The 16899-nt window shown below is 34.3% G+C and overlaps 1 protein-coding gene and 1 long non-coding RNA gene across 2 annotated transcripts in view; one reads left to right on the top strand and one right to left on the bottom strand.

The window, feature by feature from the left end:
- The window catches only part of COL9A3 (collagen type IX alpha 3 chain), a 106861-nt gene that overhangs the window by 68816 nt on the left and 21146 nt on the right, over positions 1 to 16899 (bottom strand). The window lies entirely within an intron of this gene.
- On the top strand, positions 12616 to 15720 carry LOC141504996 (uncharacterized). Its single transcript, XR_012473524.1, has 3 exons — positions 12616 to 12700; positions 14382 to 14457; positions 15579 to 15720. It is a non-coding gene; the product is annotated as an uncharacterized LOC141504996 (long non-coding RNA).

Below are 16899 nucleotides of genomic sequence, written 5' to 3'. Positions count from 1 at the left end.
TAGATATAAAATTATTTTAGACATACATCTATTTGTCAATTTTTTCTCTGAATACAGTCTTTTTTCATGTCCTTTATAATTAATTTGTCAAATAGTCAAATTTGTCAAATAAAATAGTCAATTTGACTTATTCTTGTAAAGTCATTCCTAAAAGAATATTGCTTTTACAGTGTTTTCTTGGTTCTGTTCATTTTGTTCTTCATTATTTCATGCATGTCTTTCCATGTTTTTCTAAGTCCATTGAGCTCAACATTTCTTATGGCATAGTAGAATTCCATCACAATCATAAATCCCCAAATTTTTAGTCATTCCCCAATTGATGTGCAATTTCCAGTTCTAAAAATGAATCTCTTCTGAACCAGGTTATCATCTGCATGTTGGACATCTCTACCCATATGTTCCATAGATGTCTTAAGCTCAAAATGTCTAAAGTAAAACATATTTTCCTAAAAATCCATGACTTTTCCTAACAATCCATTCCTGTTGAGGGTACCATCACTCTACCACTCATCCAGGTTCAAAACCTCAGAGTCATCTTTGCCTCTTCCCTCTCCCTCAACCCTCATATCCAATCAGTTCCCATTCCAAAACATCTCATACAACCATCCTTTTTATTCCATTCTCATAGTTTCTACTTTGTGTCCTCATTGCCCTTTGACTAGACTACTGCAGTAACCTCCTAAATGGGTTCTTTGCCTTGAATCTCTACCTCAATCTATTTTGCATACAGCTGTAAAATTTATATCTGCAGAAGCAAATCAGATTATGTCTTTCCCTCAAAAATCTTCAGTGGCTCCCTATTTTATCTAGGAAAATTATAAAAAGCCTTCCATAATCAAATCCCCATCAACTTTTCCAATCATTTCATGTGAAACATTTGACATTCCAGCAAACTAGACTAGATAATATTTCTCAGGGATAACATTTCATCTGACACCTCATCGTCTTTGCACAAATTGTTTTACATGTCAAAACACAACTCCTTTACAAACCTTTTCCTTTAGTCATTAGTGCTTGCTCTCACATGAAATTTGTGCTACTTTATACATCCTTTTAATGAATTTATGCAATATTATTTCTCCCCAATACTCATTCATTCAACAAACATTTATTAAATACCCACTCTGTACCAGACACTGTTTTAGGATTTGGAGATAAAAAGACCAAAAAAACTCAGTAGCTCTTGCCCTGGAGAAGAGTGGTGGTGGTGGTGGTGATGATGGGACAATATATGTATATGAAGTCAAATACAAAATATTAGGGGCAGCTAGGTAGCGCAGTGGATAGAACACCGGCCCTGGGGTCAGGAGTACCTTAGTTCAAATCCGGCCTCAGACACTTAATTATTACCTAGCCGTGTGGCCTTGGACAAGCCACCTAACTCCAATGCCTTGCAAAAATTAAAAAAATATATTAAACAAATACAAAATAAATATGTAATTTTGGGGTTGAGGTGGCAATCAGTATAAGCTTCCTGTAGGAGGTGGCTCTTGAAATATGCTTTTTAAAAAATCTTCATAGTAGTTTTCCCAATTATATGTAAAAATAATTTTCAACTTTAATTTTGTAAAATTTGAAATTCCAAATATTTCTCCCTCTTTCTCTTTCATCCCTTCTTCCCAAGATAGCAAGCAATCTGATATAAGTTATATAGGTACAATAATGTTAAATATATTTCCATATTAGTCTTGCTGAAAAAGAAGAATCAAAACAAAAAAGAAAAACCATGAGAAAGAAAAAAACAAAAAAAAGTATTTTTAAAAAGTGAAAATACTATGCTTTGATCTATATTCAGACTCTGTAACTCTTTCTCTGGATGTGGATGACGTTTTCCATCACAAGTCTTTTAGAATTGTCTTTGATCATTGTATTGCTGAGAACTAAGTTTATCATAATTCATCATCATCCAGTGTTGTTGCTATGATGTATAATGTTCTCCTGGTTCTGTCCATTTCATTCAGTGTCCTTCCAGGTTTTTCTGAAATCTGCCCAATCATCACTTCTTATGGTACAATAGTATTCTTTTTTTTTTAAGGTTTTTTTTTTGCAAGGCAAATGGGGTTAAGTGGCTTGCCCAAGGCCACACGGCTAGGTAATTATTAAGTGTCTGAGACTGGATTTGAACCCAGGTACTCCTGACTCCAAGGCTGGTGCTTTATCCACTACGCCACCTAGCTGCCCCTACAATAGTATTCTAATACATTCATATGCTGCAACTTGTTCAGTCATTCCCCCATTGATGGACATTTCCTCAACATCCAATTCTTTGCCACTACAAAAAGAACTCTATAAGAAGTTTTGTGTATGTGAACCCTTTTCTCTTTTTTATGATTTCTTTGGGTTACAAATCTAGGAATAATAATGCTGGATCAAAGGGTATGCATAGTTTTATTTTTTCCTAATTGATATTTTACTTTTCCAATTACATGTTATGAAAGCTTTTCAACATTCATCTACATACATATGCATATTTATAAGCTACATAATTTCCTTTCACCCTCCCTTCCCACCCTCCTCCCCTCAATGATGAATAGTTTGGGGAATATTGTATATATACATTTGTATTTAACATATTTACAGATAGTTATTTTCTGTTTGAGAAATTAGGACTAAGGGAAAAGAAAGAAAACTTGGAGATAGGAAGGAAAAACATAAGAGAAATTTTTTAAAAGTGAGCATTAATGTTCATTCAGATGCTGTGGTTTTGTTTTATTTTATTTTTCTTCCTCTGGATGTGGATAGCATTTTCCATAACAGCTCTCCCAGGATTGTCCTAACTCTCTGAACTGCTGAGAGTAGCCACATCCATCAAGGTTAATCAATTCACGGTGTTGTTGTTAATATGTACAATGTTCTTTTGGTTCTGCTCCCTTCATGCAGGAGTATGCATAGAATTATAGCCCCTTTGGACATAGTCCTATATTGTTCTCTAGAGTGGTTGGATCAGTTCACAATTCCACCCACAGTGGACCATTTGCATCAACTGTAGTAGCAGAGCATTCCAAGTTCATATGGGTCTGATCAGTCATAGTCAGACATATTGTTACTTGACTCTAACTTAGTGATGTCATTTTGATACTCTTTGAACACAAAGGACAACAACCAATCACCCAACAATTAGTGTCCCATAGGGAAGCTAGGTGGTGCGGTGTATAGAGCACAGGCCCTGGAGTCAGGAGTACCTGAGTTTAAATCTGGCTTCAGACACTTAATAATTACCTAGCTGGGCAAGCCACTTAACCCCATTTGCCTTGCAAAAATCTAAAAAAAAATTAGTGTCCCAGTTTTCCAGCATCCCCTCCAACATTTATCATTTCCTTTTTCTTCATATTAATCAATCTTATAAGCGTAAGATAGTACAGAAGGGGTGGTCAAATTTGCATTTCTCTGTTCAGTAGCGATTTAGAGTATTATTTTTTCATCTGAAAACTTCCTGTTTATATCCTATGACTAAATGGCTCAACTGGGGAATGACTTGTAGTCTTATAAATTTGACTCAGTTCTCTAGATATTTCAGAAATGATGCCTTTAGCAATGGCTATAAAAATTGTTTCCCAGATTTCTACTTTCTTTGCTTTGTTCAAAATCTTTTTAATTTAATATAATAAAAATTATCCATTTTGATTTTCATAATGTTCTCTATCTCTTGTTTGGTCATAAATTCTTCCCCTCTCCATAGATCTGACAGGTAAACTATTCCCTGTTTTTCTAATTGGCTTATGGTATCACCCTTTGTGTCTAAATCAGGTGCCCATTTTGACCTTACCTTGATATTGGGGTATGAGATATTGGTCTATACCTAGTTTCTACTTCACTATTTTCCAGTTTTCTCAGTACTTTTTGTCAAATAGTGAATTCTTATCCCAGAAGCTGAAGTCTTTGGGTTTATCAAATGGGAGATTAATATATATATTACTATTCAGTCTTGGGTACTTAACCTAATCCACAGTAGCTAATAATTATATATATATATTATACATATATATATATATATATATATTTTACTACTCAGTCTTGGGTACTTAACCTAATCTTGTTCTTCTGGATGAATTTTGCTTTGTTTTTTTTCTATTTTTGCAAGGTAATGGGTTTAAGTGACTTGCCCAAAGTTACATAAGTATGTTAGTTTTAAGTGTCTATGTACAGATTTGACTTCAGGTCCTCCTGACTTCAGGGCCAATGCTCTAACCACTGTTCTACCTAGATCCCCTTTATTATTTTTTCTAACTCTATAAAATAATTTTTGGTAGCTTGATTGATATAGCATTGGATAAGTAGATTAATTTAAATAGAAATGTCATTTTTATATTAATTCCCCATTAGAAATTGATATTTTTCCAGTTCCTTACATCTAACTTTATTTTTGTGAAAGTGTTTTGTAATTGTTTCCATATAGTTCTTGAGTTTGTCTTGGCAGGTAGACTCCCAAATATTTTATATTATCTATAGTTATCATAAATGAAATTTCTCTATCTCTTATTGCTTGTAATTTGTTGGTAATATATAGAAATGCTGATTTTTTTTTGAGTTTATATCCTGCAACTTTACTAAAGTTAATTGTTTTAAGTAATTTTAAGTTGATTCTCCAAGATTCTTTAAGTTTGTCAATATATCATCTGCAAAGAGTAATAGTTTGGTTTCCTCAAATTCCTTCAATTTTTTTCCTTCTTTTATTGCAAAAGCTAATATTTTTTTTAAATTAATATTTTATTTGTTTTCTATTAAGAGTCCCCTACTGGTAGAGGGGATTAATTTGGCTCAGGAGAGAAATGAAAGTTGATCTCATGTGGGGTTGCTAGCAGGACAACTAGCAGAGCCATTTATTGTCCAAAGAGTCAGAATATTTAAAGATAAAAACCACATCATTCACATATGAGAAAAATAAGTCAGAAGATCCCAGGGTCTGCTCAAGGCTGAGACCCTTGGCTCAACATTTTCCCAGGAAGACCAGCTGTGTCTTTATCAGGCAGGTAGCTTTGATAAAACAGAAGTCCATGGAAAACTTCTGCAGAAGGGTCACATGAGCTCAGAGCAAGTCGGACTGACCTCTCCCCAAACTCCTTCAGCTATTTTCAACACTTCTCCCTTTTCTGTTTATACAATAAACTCACAGTTGTCTGATATGACATTCAACCTGGGCTACGTGATTCTTTTGATAGCATATATAGTAGCTTAGGTTACAGAATAAAATATTTGATTAAACATGGCAAGCAACAAAGGAGAAACACCAATAGATTCAATATAAGACACAATTGTATAATACTCTGGGCCCAATGCCCAATGAGGGTCAGATGTTGAAACTACTCAATCATCTTTTAAGCTGTCTTCTCAGGAGTTAAATCTTACTGGGATGCTTCCTGAATTTCTTTAGCCAATATATACAAATCATCAATACCAAAAGACAGAATTCCCATACAATCCATCAAGGTGATTCCTAACCCTTTTCCATTCCCATTGAGTATCATTATATAATACAGGTGTTACACAAAAATGAGAAAATCTATAATCACATTGCAATTGTAATCTTATGTCTATTGCATTCACATGATCCCCTGTATTCATTACAGAGGTTTGTAATGCATTAATCAAATGATAAAGATCTTCATTAATTCTCTCTTGAAACATTAATGCTCTAGTAACAATTTCTGACAATTCTTGAATACATTTTGCTTCTATCTTTTCCTTATTCATCACTAGTGTGGACATAGTTGTGGACGTAGCAGCTGCAATAGCTGCTATAACAATATTACAAACACAATGCAACTCACATCTCTTTAGCTTAATTCTTATTAATATCTTTTCTAAAAATTCATCAGCAGAAGACATATACCAGCCTTCTACCTTAGTGGGTCTTATAGCAAATTTTGGTTGTCTTATCATAAAAACAACATCATCATACATCACTACATTATCTACACATGCTTAAATAATGCAATTGTAACAGTTAATATTAAACCCATCTTTTTCTTTAGTAACATTGACATTTTTGTAAGATCCTATCTTGAAAATGAAATTTGGTCCTGGGCATGCAGTCACAGACAATTTTTTTTGCATAAAATATTTTGCCCAACATCATATTCCACTCTATAAATCTTATCTTATTACTGTCATAGCCTTCCATAGCTCTGAATTAGCTAACCCCAACATTTCTAAGGACTGAATGATTAGTTTTACTTAATATAATAAATGGTTCAATAGTATACTATTTACAAAAACATATAGGTGTGATACTATTTAAACCAGAAAAATTATACATAACTTCTTTGATATTTCCATTGGTAACTTTGTTATGTCCCAAATAATTTACAGCTTCCCCTAATCAAAACAACTTCAGCCATACTTTTCTCCCCATAATATAGTAGTTACCCTTGGAGAGTTTTGAATAGATTCAATATTCAGTTTCTTTTACAGTCACCAAAGTGTTCATGATAAATGTAAGCATCTAAAATTGTCCCATAAGTCCATGTTGTTCTTTCATTTTGTGTGGTCTGTCCTTCTTTCTCCTCTTATCCTTTCTTTCTCAATTTCTTAAGAGTAAGTTATTCATTTTCTGTATTACTTGATTCATCTGATCTGCATGGTCTGATGTTCCTTTCTAGTATCCAGACAGTTTTTCCATCTGTGGACAAAGCAGAAGCATACCCTTGACCCCAGCTTAGTAACTGATCAAGTCCTTTCCATGTCCCATCCTTAGAGTCCTTCCACATTACTCTATGAGTACTCTTAGGGGTATTTTTGTAACCAAAGTGTTTTTCAGCCAGGGTTTAATTCTTATCATCCAAAGTCAAATAATTTTTTTTTTTTTTAGATTTCTCAAGGCAATGGGGTTAAGGGTTTGCCCAAGGCCACAAGGCTAGATAATTATTAAGTGTCTGAGGCCAGATTTGAACTCAGGTACTCCTGACTCCAAGGCCAGTGCTCTATCCACTGCGCCACCTAGCCACCCCCAAAGTCAAATAATTTAATGAATAAAAAGTTTTAATTAGGTGTTGCTCCAGTATCTGCTCCCCCACAGTTTTCCAGTTATAAACAATAGTAATTTTTTGTAAGGTTTTTCATTTTACAATCTTTCTCCCATCCTCCCTTCCCTCTCCCCATCCCCCCAGAGAAGGCAGTCTGATAATCTTGACATTGTTTCCTTGTTATACATTGATCTAAATTGAGTGTTTTGAGAGAGATATCATACCCTTGAGGAGAAAATGAAGTATTAGACTCTTTTTTTAAAGTTTTTTTTTACAAGGCAATGGTGTTAAGTGGCTTGCCCAAGGCCACACAGCTAGGTAATTATTAAGTGTCTGAGGTGGATTTGAACTCAGGTACTCCTGACTCCATGCTCTATCCATTGCACCACCTAGCCACCCCTGAAAATGAAATATTAGAGATAGCAAAATTATGTAGTACATAAGACACTTTAAAAAATTGAAGGTAATAGACTTTGGTCTTTATTTAAACTCCACAATTATTCCTCTGGATACAGATGGTATTATCCTTTGCAGGTACTCTAAAATTGATGGAATGAGCAAGTCCATTAAGATTGATCATCACCCCCATGTTGCTGTTAGAATGTACAATGTTCTTCTGGTTCTGCTCATCTTGCTCAATATCAGTTGATGCAAGTCTTCCCAGGCTTTTCTGAAAATCCCATCCCTCTTGATTTCTTATAGAACAATAGTGTTCCATAACACAATACCAGACAGTTTTGATGACTGATGCTTTATAATTCGTTCAACAATTTGTTCAGTCATTCCTCAATTAATGGATGTTCACTTGATTTCCAATTCCTTGCCACCACAAACAAGGCTGCTATAGATATTTTTGTATAAGTGATATTTTTACCCTTTTGCATGATCTCTTCAGGGTATAGACCCAGTAGTAGTATTTCTAGATCAAAGGGTATGCACATTTTTTATGGCCTTTGGGTATAATTACAGATTGCTCTCCAGAGAGGTTGGATGAGTGCACAGCTCCACCAACAATATATTAGAGTCCCAGCTTTCCCACATCCCTTCCAACATTGAACATTGTCCTTTCTGGTTATATTGGCCAATCTGATAGGTGTGAGGTGGTACCTCAGAGCTGCTTTAATTTGCATTTCTCTAATCAGTAGTGATTTAGAGCAATTTTTCATATGACTGTGGATTGCTTTGATTTCCTCAGCTGTAAATTGCCTTTGCATGTCCTTTGACCATTTGTTGATTGGGGAATAGCTTGGTTTTTTTTTTAAATAAATTTGACTCAATTCTTGCTATATTTTAGAAATGAGTCTTTTATCAGAAATACTAGTTATAAAAATTGCTTCCCAGTTTCTACATTTCTTTTGATCTTGGTTACGGTGGCTTTATTTGTGCAAAACCTTTTTAATTCAGTGTAATCAAAATTATCTAATTTGTTTTTAATGATGTTCTCCATCTCTTCTTTGGTTATAAACTGCTTCCCTTTCCATAGATGATAGATAAACCATTCCTTTATCTCTTAGTTTGCTTATAATGTCATCTTTTATGTCTAAATCCTGTACACATTTTGCTTTTACCTTGGTATGGGGTGTAAGATATTGGTCTAATCCAAGTTTCTGCCATACTAACTTCCAGTTTTCCCAACAGTTTTTATTGAAAAGAGAGTTCTTATCCCAGAAACTGGACTCTTTGGGTTTATCAAACAGCAGATTACTATAATTGTTTCCTGGTCTTTTGCTCCTAATCTATTCCACTGATCCATCACTCTATTTCTCAGCCAATACCAGACAGTTTTGATGACTGATGCTTTATAATATAATTTTAGATCTGGTAAGGTTAAGCCACCTTCTTTTGCACTTTTTTTCATTAAATCCCTGGATATTCTTGACTTTTTGTTTCTTCATATGAATTTAGCAATAATTTTTTCTAGCTCAATAAAGTAATTTTTTGGAAGTTTGATTGGTAAGGCACTAAATAAGTAGTTTACTTTAGGTAGAATTGCCATTTTTATTATATTAGCTTGCTCTATCCATGAGCAGATGATATTTGCCCGGTTATTTAAATCTGATTTTATTTGTGTGAAAAGTGTTTTATAGTTTTTTCACAAAGTTTCTGAGTCTGCCTTGGCAGATAGACTCCCAAGTATTTTATATTGTCTGAAGTTACTTTAAATGAAATTTCTCCTTCTAGCTCTTGCTGATGTATCTTGCTAGTAATACATAGAAATGCTAAGGATTTATGTGGGTTTTTTATATCCTGTGACTTCGCTAAAGTTGCTAATTGTTTCTAGTAGTTTTTAGATGAATTTTTAGGATTCTCTGCAAAGAGTGAGAGTGTTGTTTCTTCCTTCCTAATTCTAATTCCTTCAATTTAGTTTTCATCTCTCACTGCTGAAATTAGTATTTCTAATACAATATTGAATAGTAGTGGTGATAATGGCATCCTTGTTTCACCCTTGCTCTAATTGGGAATGCCTCTAGCTTATACTTGCATATAATGCTTGTTGATGATTTCAGATAGATACTGCTTATCATTCTAAGGAACAATCCATTTATTCTTCTGCTCTCTGGTGTTTTTAGTAGGAATGGGTGCTGTATTTTGTCAAAGGTCTTTTCAGCATCTATTGAGATAATCATATGATTTCTGTTATGTTTGTTACTGATATATACTATATTGATATAATATATATATGTATATATATATATATATATATACATACTATATTGATACATTCTAAGTTTTCCTAATATTGAACCAACCCTGCGTTCCTGGGATAAATCCTCCTTGCTGTAATCAAAAAACTAATATTTCTAATACAATATTGTATTAGTAGTGAGAATGGTCATCTTTGTTTCACCCTGGTCTTATTGTGAATGCTTCTAGTTTATTCTCAGAATGCTTACTAATGGCTTTAGATAAACATTGCTTATCATTTTAAGGAAAACTCCATTTTTAATTAAACTTTAAAAAAATTTTATTTTATTTTCATTTCCATAATATAGTATAATAAAAAAGATGATTGCAGATAAAACTGCAAATCTACTATGCACAACTTGCTATTCCTTTTAAATATAAAACAAAATTTTCATGTAAATTTCTTTTTTCCTTTTTTTCTATACATAGTTGTATTTATCAGTTCTTTTTCTGGATGCAGATGGTATCCTTCTTCATATGTCCTTCATAGTTAGTTTAGGTTTTTTATAATAGTCAGAATAACTTATTCATTAAAGTCATTCTTGAAACAAAATTGCTGTTTCTGCTCATTTTGCTCTTTATTATTTCATGCAAGTCTCTCCATGTTTTTCTAAAATATTGGGTTCATCATTTCTTATAGCATAGTAGTATTCTATTGAATCATATTCCATACCTTGTTTAGTCATTCCCTTATTGATGGGCATCCTTGCAGTTCTTTGTTCTTTGTCACCACAAAGAGAGCTGCTATAACTAGTTCTTGTCCTTTGTTATCAAAGAAGATCAAAATGACATCACTATGTTTGAGACAAATTACAGTGTTTCTGACTGTGCCTGATGAAAACAATATGAGCTCAGAATACTTTTCCACAGGTCAGGCACAAATCGTTCATGTGAACACCTGGGATGGGTACTCTAAACTTAGGTATGACACATTTTCTTTGAGCGGATTCAATTCTGCTTTCCTCACATAGAGTACAAAACCCTCACTGATAAGGGCATGCCATGCTGGATGGGTGCCAGTGTCTCCCATACTTTATAATCAATTAAAAAGTTCTTCAATGAGCTCTTCGGGGGTCCTGGTATCACTTCTTCTGACCTTCTTGTGAGAATATTCTGGAAGTAAAATTGGCAAAACCTGACAACTAATTAAACATGGTTTGAGAAGAGAAAGAGGAAAAAGTTAATAATGGCTTCTATTTAAAGATGCCTTTTGAAATCAAAGGGAGCTGATAAGACTATCATGATATACTGTAGAGGACCCAAGGTAAAACCTTGAAATATAAAAATAAGTGATTACTTATGGACAGCACATTAGTTGGGAAAGGGTAGCCAGGAGAAGAAATGTGAGAGAACATTGTCACAAATCTAGGGAAGAGTCTTTGAGAGAAGGAATGGTCACCAGTGACAGATACTGTAAAGAGGTTAAGAAGAATAAGGACTGAAAAAAAAAGAGTTCATTAGATTTGACAATTTGGTAATTTTGGAGAGGGCAGATTCATTTGGGTAATGTCAGAAGCTAGGCTAAAAAGAATTAAGCAAGGTCAACCATTCTGGAGATATTTTGGAACTATGCACAAAGGGCAAGCAAATTGTGCATACCTTTTGATACAGCAATACCATCAACAAGTTTGAATTCCAAAGAAATTTTTTTGAAAGGGAGAAGAGCTGGGAAAGACTTACTTGTACAAACATATTTACAGCAGCTCTTTTTTACAGTGGCAAAGAACTGCAAACTGAGGGGATGCCCACTAAGTTGGGGAATGACTGAACAAGTTGTGGTATATAAATATAATGGAATATTATTGTGCTATAAAAAAATGATGAGCAGGTAAATTTCAGAAAAACTAGGAAAGACTTACATGAACTGATACAAATGGAAATAAACAGAACTAGTAACATTGCACACAGTAAAAGCAACATTGTATGATGATCAGCTCTGAATAGCTTAATTATTCCCAAGACATTTCCAAAGTATTCATGAGGAAAAATGGAATATCTAGAAAAAGAGCTGATAGAGTCTGAATGCAGATCAAAGCATACTATTTTCTCTTTATTTTTGTGGCTTTTTTTCTTTTGGTCTGTTTATTCTTTTACAACATGACTAATATGGAAATTGGTTTTACATGATCCCTCTCACACACATATAAATGTATACATACATATATAACCTGTATCCTTAGGTTCCCTTAGAGAGAAGGGAAGTGCTGGAGGAAGGGAGAAAATTTTACCCTCAAAAATTTTAAATGAATGTTATAATTTGTTTTTATATGTAATTACAAAAAAAGCAAAATACTTTTAAAAAGTTTTTTGGAAAGGTTTTTGCAAGGCAAATGAGGTTAAGTGGCTTGCCCAAGGCCATACAGCTAGGTAATTATTAAATGTCTGAGGCTGGATTTGAACTCAGGTACTCCTGACTCCAGGGCACATGCTCTATCCACTGCACCACCTAGCTGCCCCCTAAAATTTTTTTTAAAGGGAGAGTTAAGATGTGATTAAGATAAAGAGTAAGTGAAAATGACTTTTCTTAAGAGACTAGCTGTAAAAGGGAGGAAAGATATATAACAGAATTTAAGGGAATAGTGAGTTAAAGTGAAAATCTGAACTTATTTATAAACAATTGGGAATGAGCCCAGGCATTTAAAAAAATGAAATAGGGGAGGAGAAATGTTTGAATAGAGCAATCTCTTAGGGATAAGAGAATTTGGGTTTAAAGCTTCAAATAGGCAATCTGTTTGAACATGAAGAGTCACTTTTTTCTCCAAGATAAGAGATAGAGTAGGGATGATATAGAAGTTATTTGAAGTGTAGAATTGAGGGGGGAGAGGTAGCTATCCCCTGAATGACCTTTATTTTTTCAGTGAAGCATGAGACTAGATCCTTTCCTAAGTGGGAGGGATAAGGGTGACTTAGGGAACAAAGGAGTTGCTGGGTTTTTGTTGTTGTTGTTGTTGGCAACTAGGTGGTGTAGTGTAATAGAGCACTGGCCTTGGAGTCAGGAGGATTGGAGTTTGAGTCCAGCATCTGACACTTGACATTAGCTTATGTGACCTTGGGTAAGTCACTTAACCCTAATTGCCTCTCAGCCAGGGCCATCTCCGGTTGTCCTGATTAATATCTGTCCACAAGGACCAGATGACTTTGGAGGAAGAAATGAGGCTGGTGACTTAGCATAGCAACCCCCTCACTTAAATCTAATTCATGTGCTTGTCAAGGTATCATCTCCCTGATGTCATGGTCCTCTTCAAGAATGAAGGACAAACATCATCATCACGCTGTTGTTGATTCTTTGTGACCCCCCATTTGTGGTTTTCTTGGTAAAGATACTTGGAATGGTTTGTCATTTCCTTCTTTTAAAATTGTATTTTAATTAATTATTTTTAATTTATGGAACAAAATAAACATTTCTATAATATAATTAATATAAAATATAATAAAAGGTGATTGCACACAAAACTGCAAATCTACTATGTACAACTTGCTATTCCTTTGAAGCAGATAATTATAGGATAAATTTTTTTTCATTTTTTCCTTTCTCCCCTCACCCTGCTCTAGAGATAGCTTCCATTAAATACAAATAGATATGTGTATGTAAAATTATTCTATGTACTCTTCTATTTATCTGTTCTTTCTCTGGATATAGAGTTCATCTTTCTTCATATGTCCTTTATAGTTAATGTTGGTATTTATAATGTCAAAATGAAGTTTTCAATGAAGAAATCAAAACAAAAAAATGATTTGTTATTATTGACTGGAGAGATGCAATTTGTTTTTGGTTTTTTTTTAGATTTTTCAAAGCAATGGGGTTAAGTGGTTTGCCCAAGGCCACACAGACAGGTAATCACTAAGTGTCTGAGGCCTAATTTGAACTCAGGTACTCCTGACTCCAGGGTTGGCACTCTATCCACTGCACCACCTAGCTGCCCTGAGAGATGCAACTCAAAACAACCTTGAGATATCATTTTATTACTATTGGATAGCTAAAATGATTGAGGGGGAAGTGATATTTAAAAATTGTTTCCAAAGATGACTAGGGAAAAAGGAAAAGAACTTATGTTTTAGAGGGTTTATGGTAGCCCTCTTTGCAGTGGCAAAGAACTGGAATTTGCAGGAATGACCATCAATTGAGGAATGACTGAACAAGTTGTGGTGTATGATTGTGATGGAATGCTACTGTGCAAAAAGAAAGGATGAGCTCAATGACCTTACAAAAACATTTACTCATCCTTCAAATGAAGAAACTGAGGTAAACAGCATAGCAGAGACAGAACTTTTGCGTGAACATAAAATTTTGAGGGTAGGTTGTTTTATTTTTGTCTCTGTATACTCAGTACATAGCACTGAATGTTTATAAATTGAATTTTGCTAAGTTAAGGCATGATAATGTTTGTGATATAGCTAGCATTTGGTTTACAAAGTGCTTTTCTCATTTTATCCTCACAATCCTTTGAAAATAAGGATAAGGAAACTGAGGCAAATAGCAGTTAAGTGATTTGCTTAGGGTCGCACAGTAAGTGTCTGAGGCAGGATTCACACTTAGGTTTTCCTTATTCCAAATCCAACATTCTATCTATTGAGCCACCTTGAATCCCCTTCTTTCTCAACAGATATTCTACTGAACCCTTGAAGTTTGATTCATCCCAGCCCATTTAGCAAGGTCTTATAGTTAGCTCTCAAAATTTCCACAAATGAATTATATACCTATGATGACTAGGACTCTTTCAAACATTTATCTAGGTATCGAACTGCAGGTCTAAAGGACAGGAGAATGGGATACATCTACTGTTTGGACCTCATATACCTCTAACTCAAGGTAAATTTATGTTTCCCAAAGTAAAATATTTGTTGTTTGTTTAGTCATTTTTCATTATGTTAAACACTATGATCCCTAGGATTTTTTTTTTTTTTTGTCCATGGGGCTTTCTTGGCAAAGATAATGGAGTGGTTTGTCATTTCCTTCTCCAGTTCACTTCACAGATTAAGTGAGGCAGAGTAAAGAGACTTGCCAGAGGTTACATAGTTAATTGAATCCGAGGTCAGATTTGAACTGAAGGAAACTCCAGGCTGAAACTCTATCCATTCCATCATCTAGCTGCCCAAAACAGAATAACTGATTTTGATTAAGTCCTGAAGTCACCCCTTTCTACGTAGTGTCCAGGTCTACAGTACTCTACAGGAATCTCCTGACACTTATTGAGGTAGTATGACCTCATTAATACTGGACTTGTCCAGAAGTTCTGAGTTTAAATCTTATAAATATCTTTAAATCTGATAACTTTATAGCTATAACTACATATAATTTAACTTTTTCCATAAAATGGGGAAAATACAAGTAAAATCAATCTCAAAGAGTTGTCCTGAGGCTCAAATATATCCTTTGTGAGGGGTTGGACATATATATCTAAAACTTTTATCACAAACACTTCACTAAACCCACAAATTTCACTTTGCAAATAATTAAAAAGAACTATCACTTATTTTAGGATTTGGAAAGCACCTTACAAATATTCCAATTTTTAAAAAATCCACACAATAACTCTGGGAAGGTGTTTTCTTCATTTTATGAATGGCAACCAGAGGTTAAATGATGTGCCTATAGTAGCACAGGGCAGCTAGGTGGTGCAATGGATAAAGTGCAGGGTCTGGAGGAAGGAAGAAAGATTTGAATTCAAATTTTCCCTCAAATGCTTACTAGTTCTATGACTCTGGGAAAAATCATATAACCCCTATTAACTCAGTTTCATAAAATGAGGGCACACTAGAGAAAGAAATAGCAAGTAGCTCTAATATCATTGCTAAGAAAAGCCCTTAGACAAAAAAAAAAGTACATGGGTATATGGGATCATGTACAAGTCAGATGTGATAGAACGATGACCTCTTTCAGGTATCTATCTTGGCTTAATATATTTTATTTTTCTCTTTAATGTCATATAGATTGCTTTCCTAATTCTGTTGGGATTTCTTCATGTTTTTTTTTCTTACCTACAAAATGGTGAAGATCTTTGTATTATCTTCCTTAAAAGATTGTTGGAAAGCATCAAATAATACAGGTAAAGAGCTTTGCAAAGTGTGTTCTTTCGGGGTGGCTAGGTGGCACAGTGGATAGAGCACCGGCCCTGGAGTCAGGAGTACCTGGGTTCAAATTCGGTCTCAGATGTTTAATAACTACCTAGCTGTGTGGCTTTGGGCAAACCATTTAACCCCATTGCCTTGCAAAAAAAAAACCTGTAAAAAAAAAAAGTGTGCTCTTTCCATATTACATATGGACATAAGCACTCACACAATTTTTTGGTTGAAATGTGTGCCTTCAATGGTACATGGAAAACTCTCACTATAACTCAGCAATTGCTATTAAGTCTTGAAGTGGTTGGGAGTAATGAAGCTAAATTTGACTTGAATACAAGTCTTGTTATTCTGTTATCTCTTCTTGAGTGCTATGTATCAATACACATTTATTAAACACCAATTTTGTGCCAGGAACTACATGTAGGCATATATTATTATTATCATCTCTGCCTTTGCCTCCAACTTAGCTTATATTTCAAACAAGAGAACCCATTTGGTACAGTAGGCAAAGTTCAGCATTGGAATTATAATTAGAATAATAGGCTTGAGTTCTTTGGGTTTTTTTTTTGGTTTTTTTTTTGCTTCCTTTGTATTCCTAGACTGTAGCTCAGTCCTGGAACATAGTATGTGCTCAAGAAATGCCAGATGACTAATAGTTACATTTATGTAGCATTTTAAAGATCACAAAGCCCTTCATAAATATTGCAATTTTGTCAGAAGACATAGGTTCCAATCCCAGCTCTGATATATATATATATATATGTATATGTATGTATGTATATACTATCTGTAAACTAGGATAAATCACTTTTAAATCTAGGATAAATCTATCTGTGCCTCAGTTTTAACAGCAAAATTAGTTCTAAACCTGTGATAATAACTCAAAGGCTAGTATTTGACAATATGGAAGGAGATTACAAGGTAATATCCACAAATTTACTTCTGAAATATCTCCCCCAACCTCTTGCTACCAAGCTCTACTCACTGACAAAGACAAATCTCAGGAACCACTGGATGGCAATCAACACACTTTTATTAAAACACAGTCCATTTTCACAGCCATTAATTTTGAAGAGGGAAAAAATAATGAACCAGTTCCAAACATCTGCCATGGGAAAATAATCTTAATTCTACTTTAATAGCCCCTTTCAAAAAAACCAAACCAAACCAAACCTACAACATAGTTTCT

Source organism: Macrotis lagotis, chromosome 1 (genome assembly GCF_037893015.1).
Source record: "Macrotis lagotis isolate mMagLag1 chromosome 1, bilby.v1.9.chrom.fasta, whole genome shotgun sequence".
Classification (NCBI taxonomy): Eukaryota; Metazoa; Chordata; class Mammalia; order Peramelemorphia; family Peramelidae; genus Macrotis; species Macrotis lagotis.
This window is presented reverse-complemented; position numbering and strand designations above follow the sequence as displayed.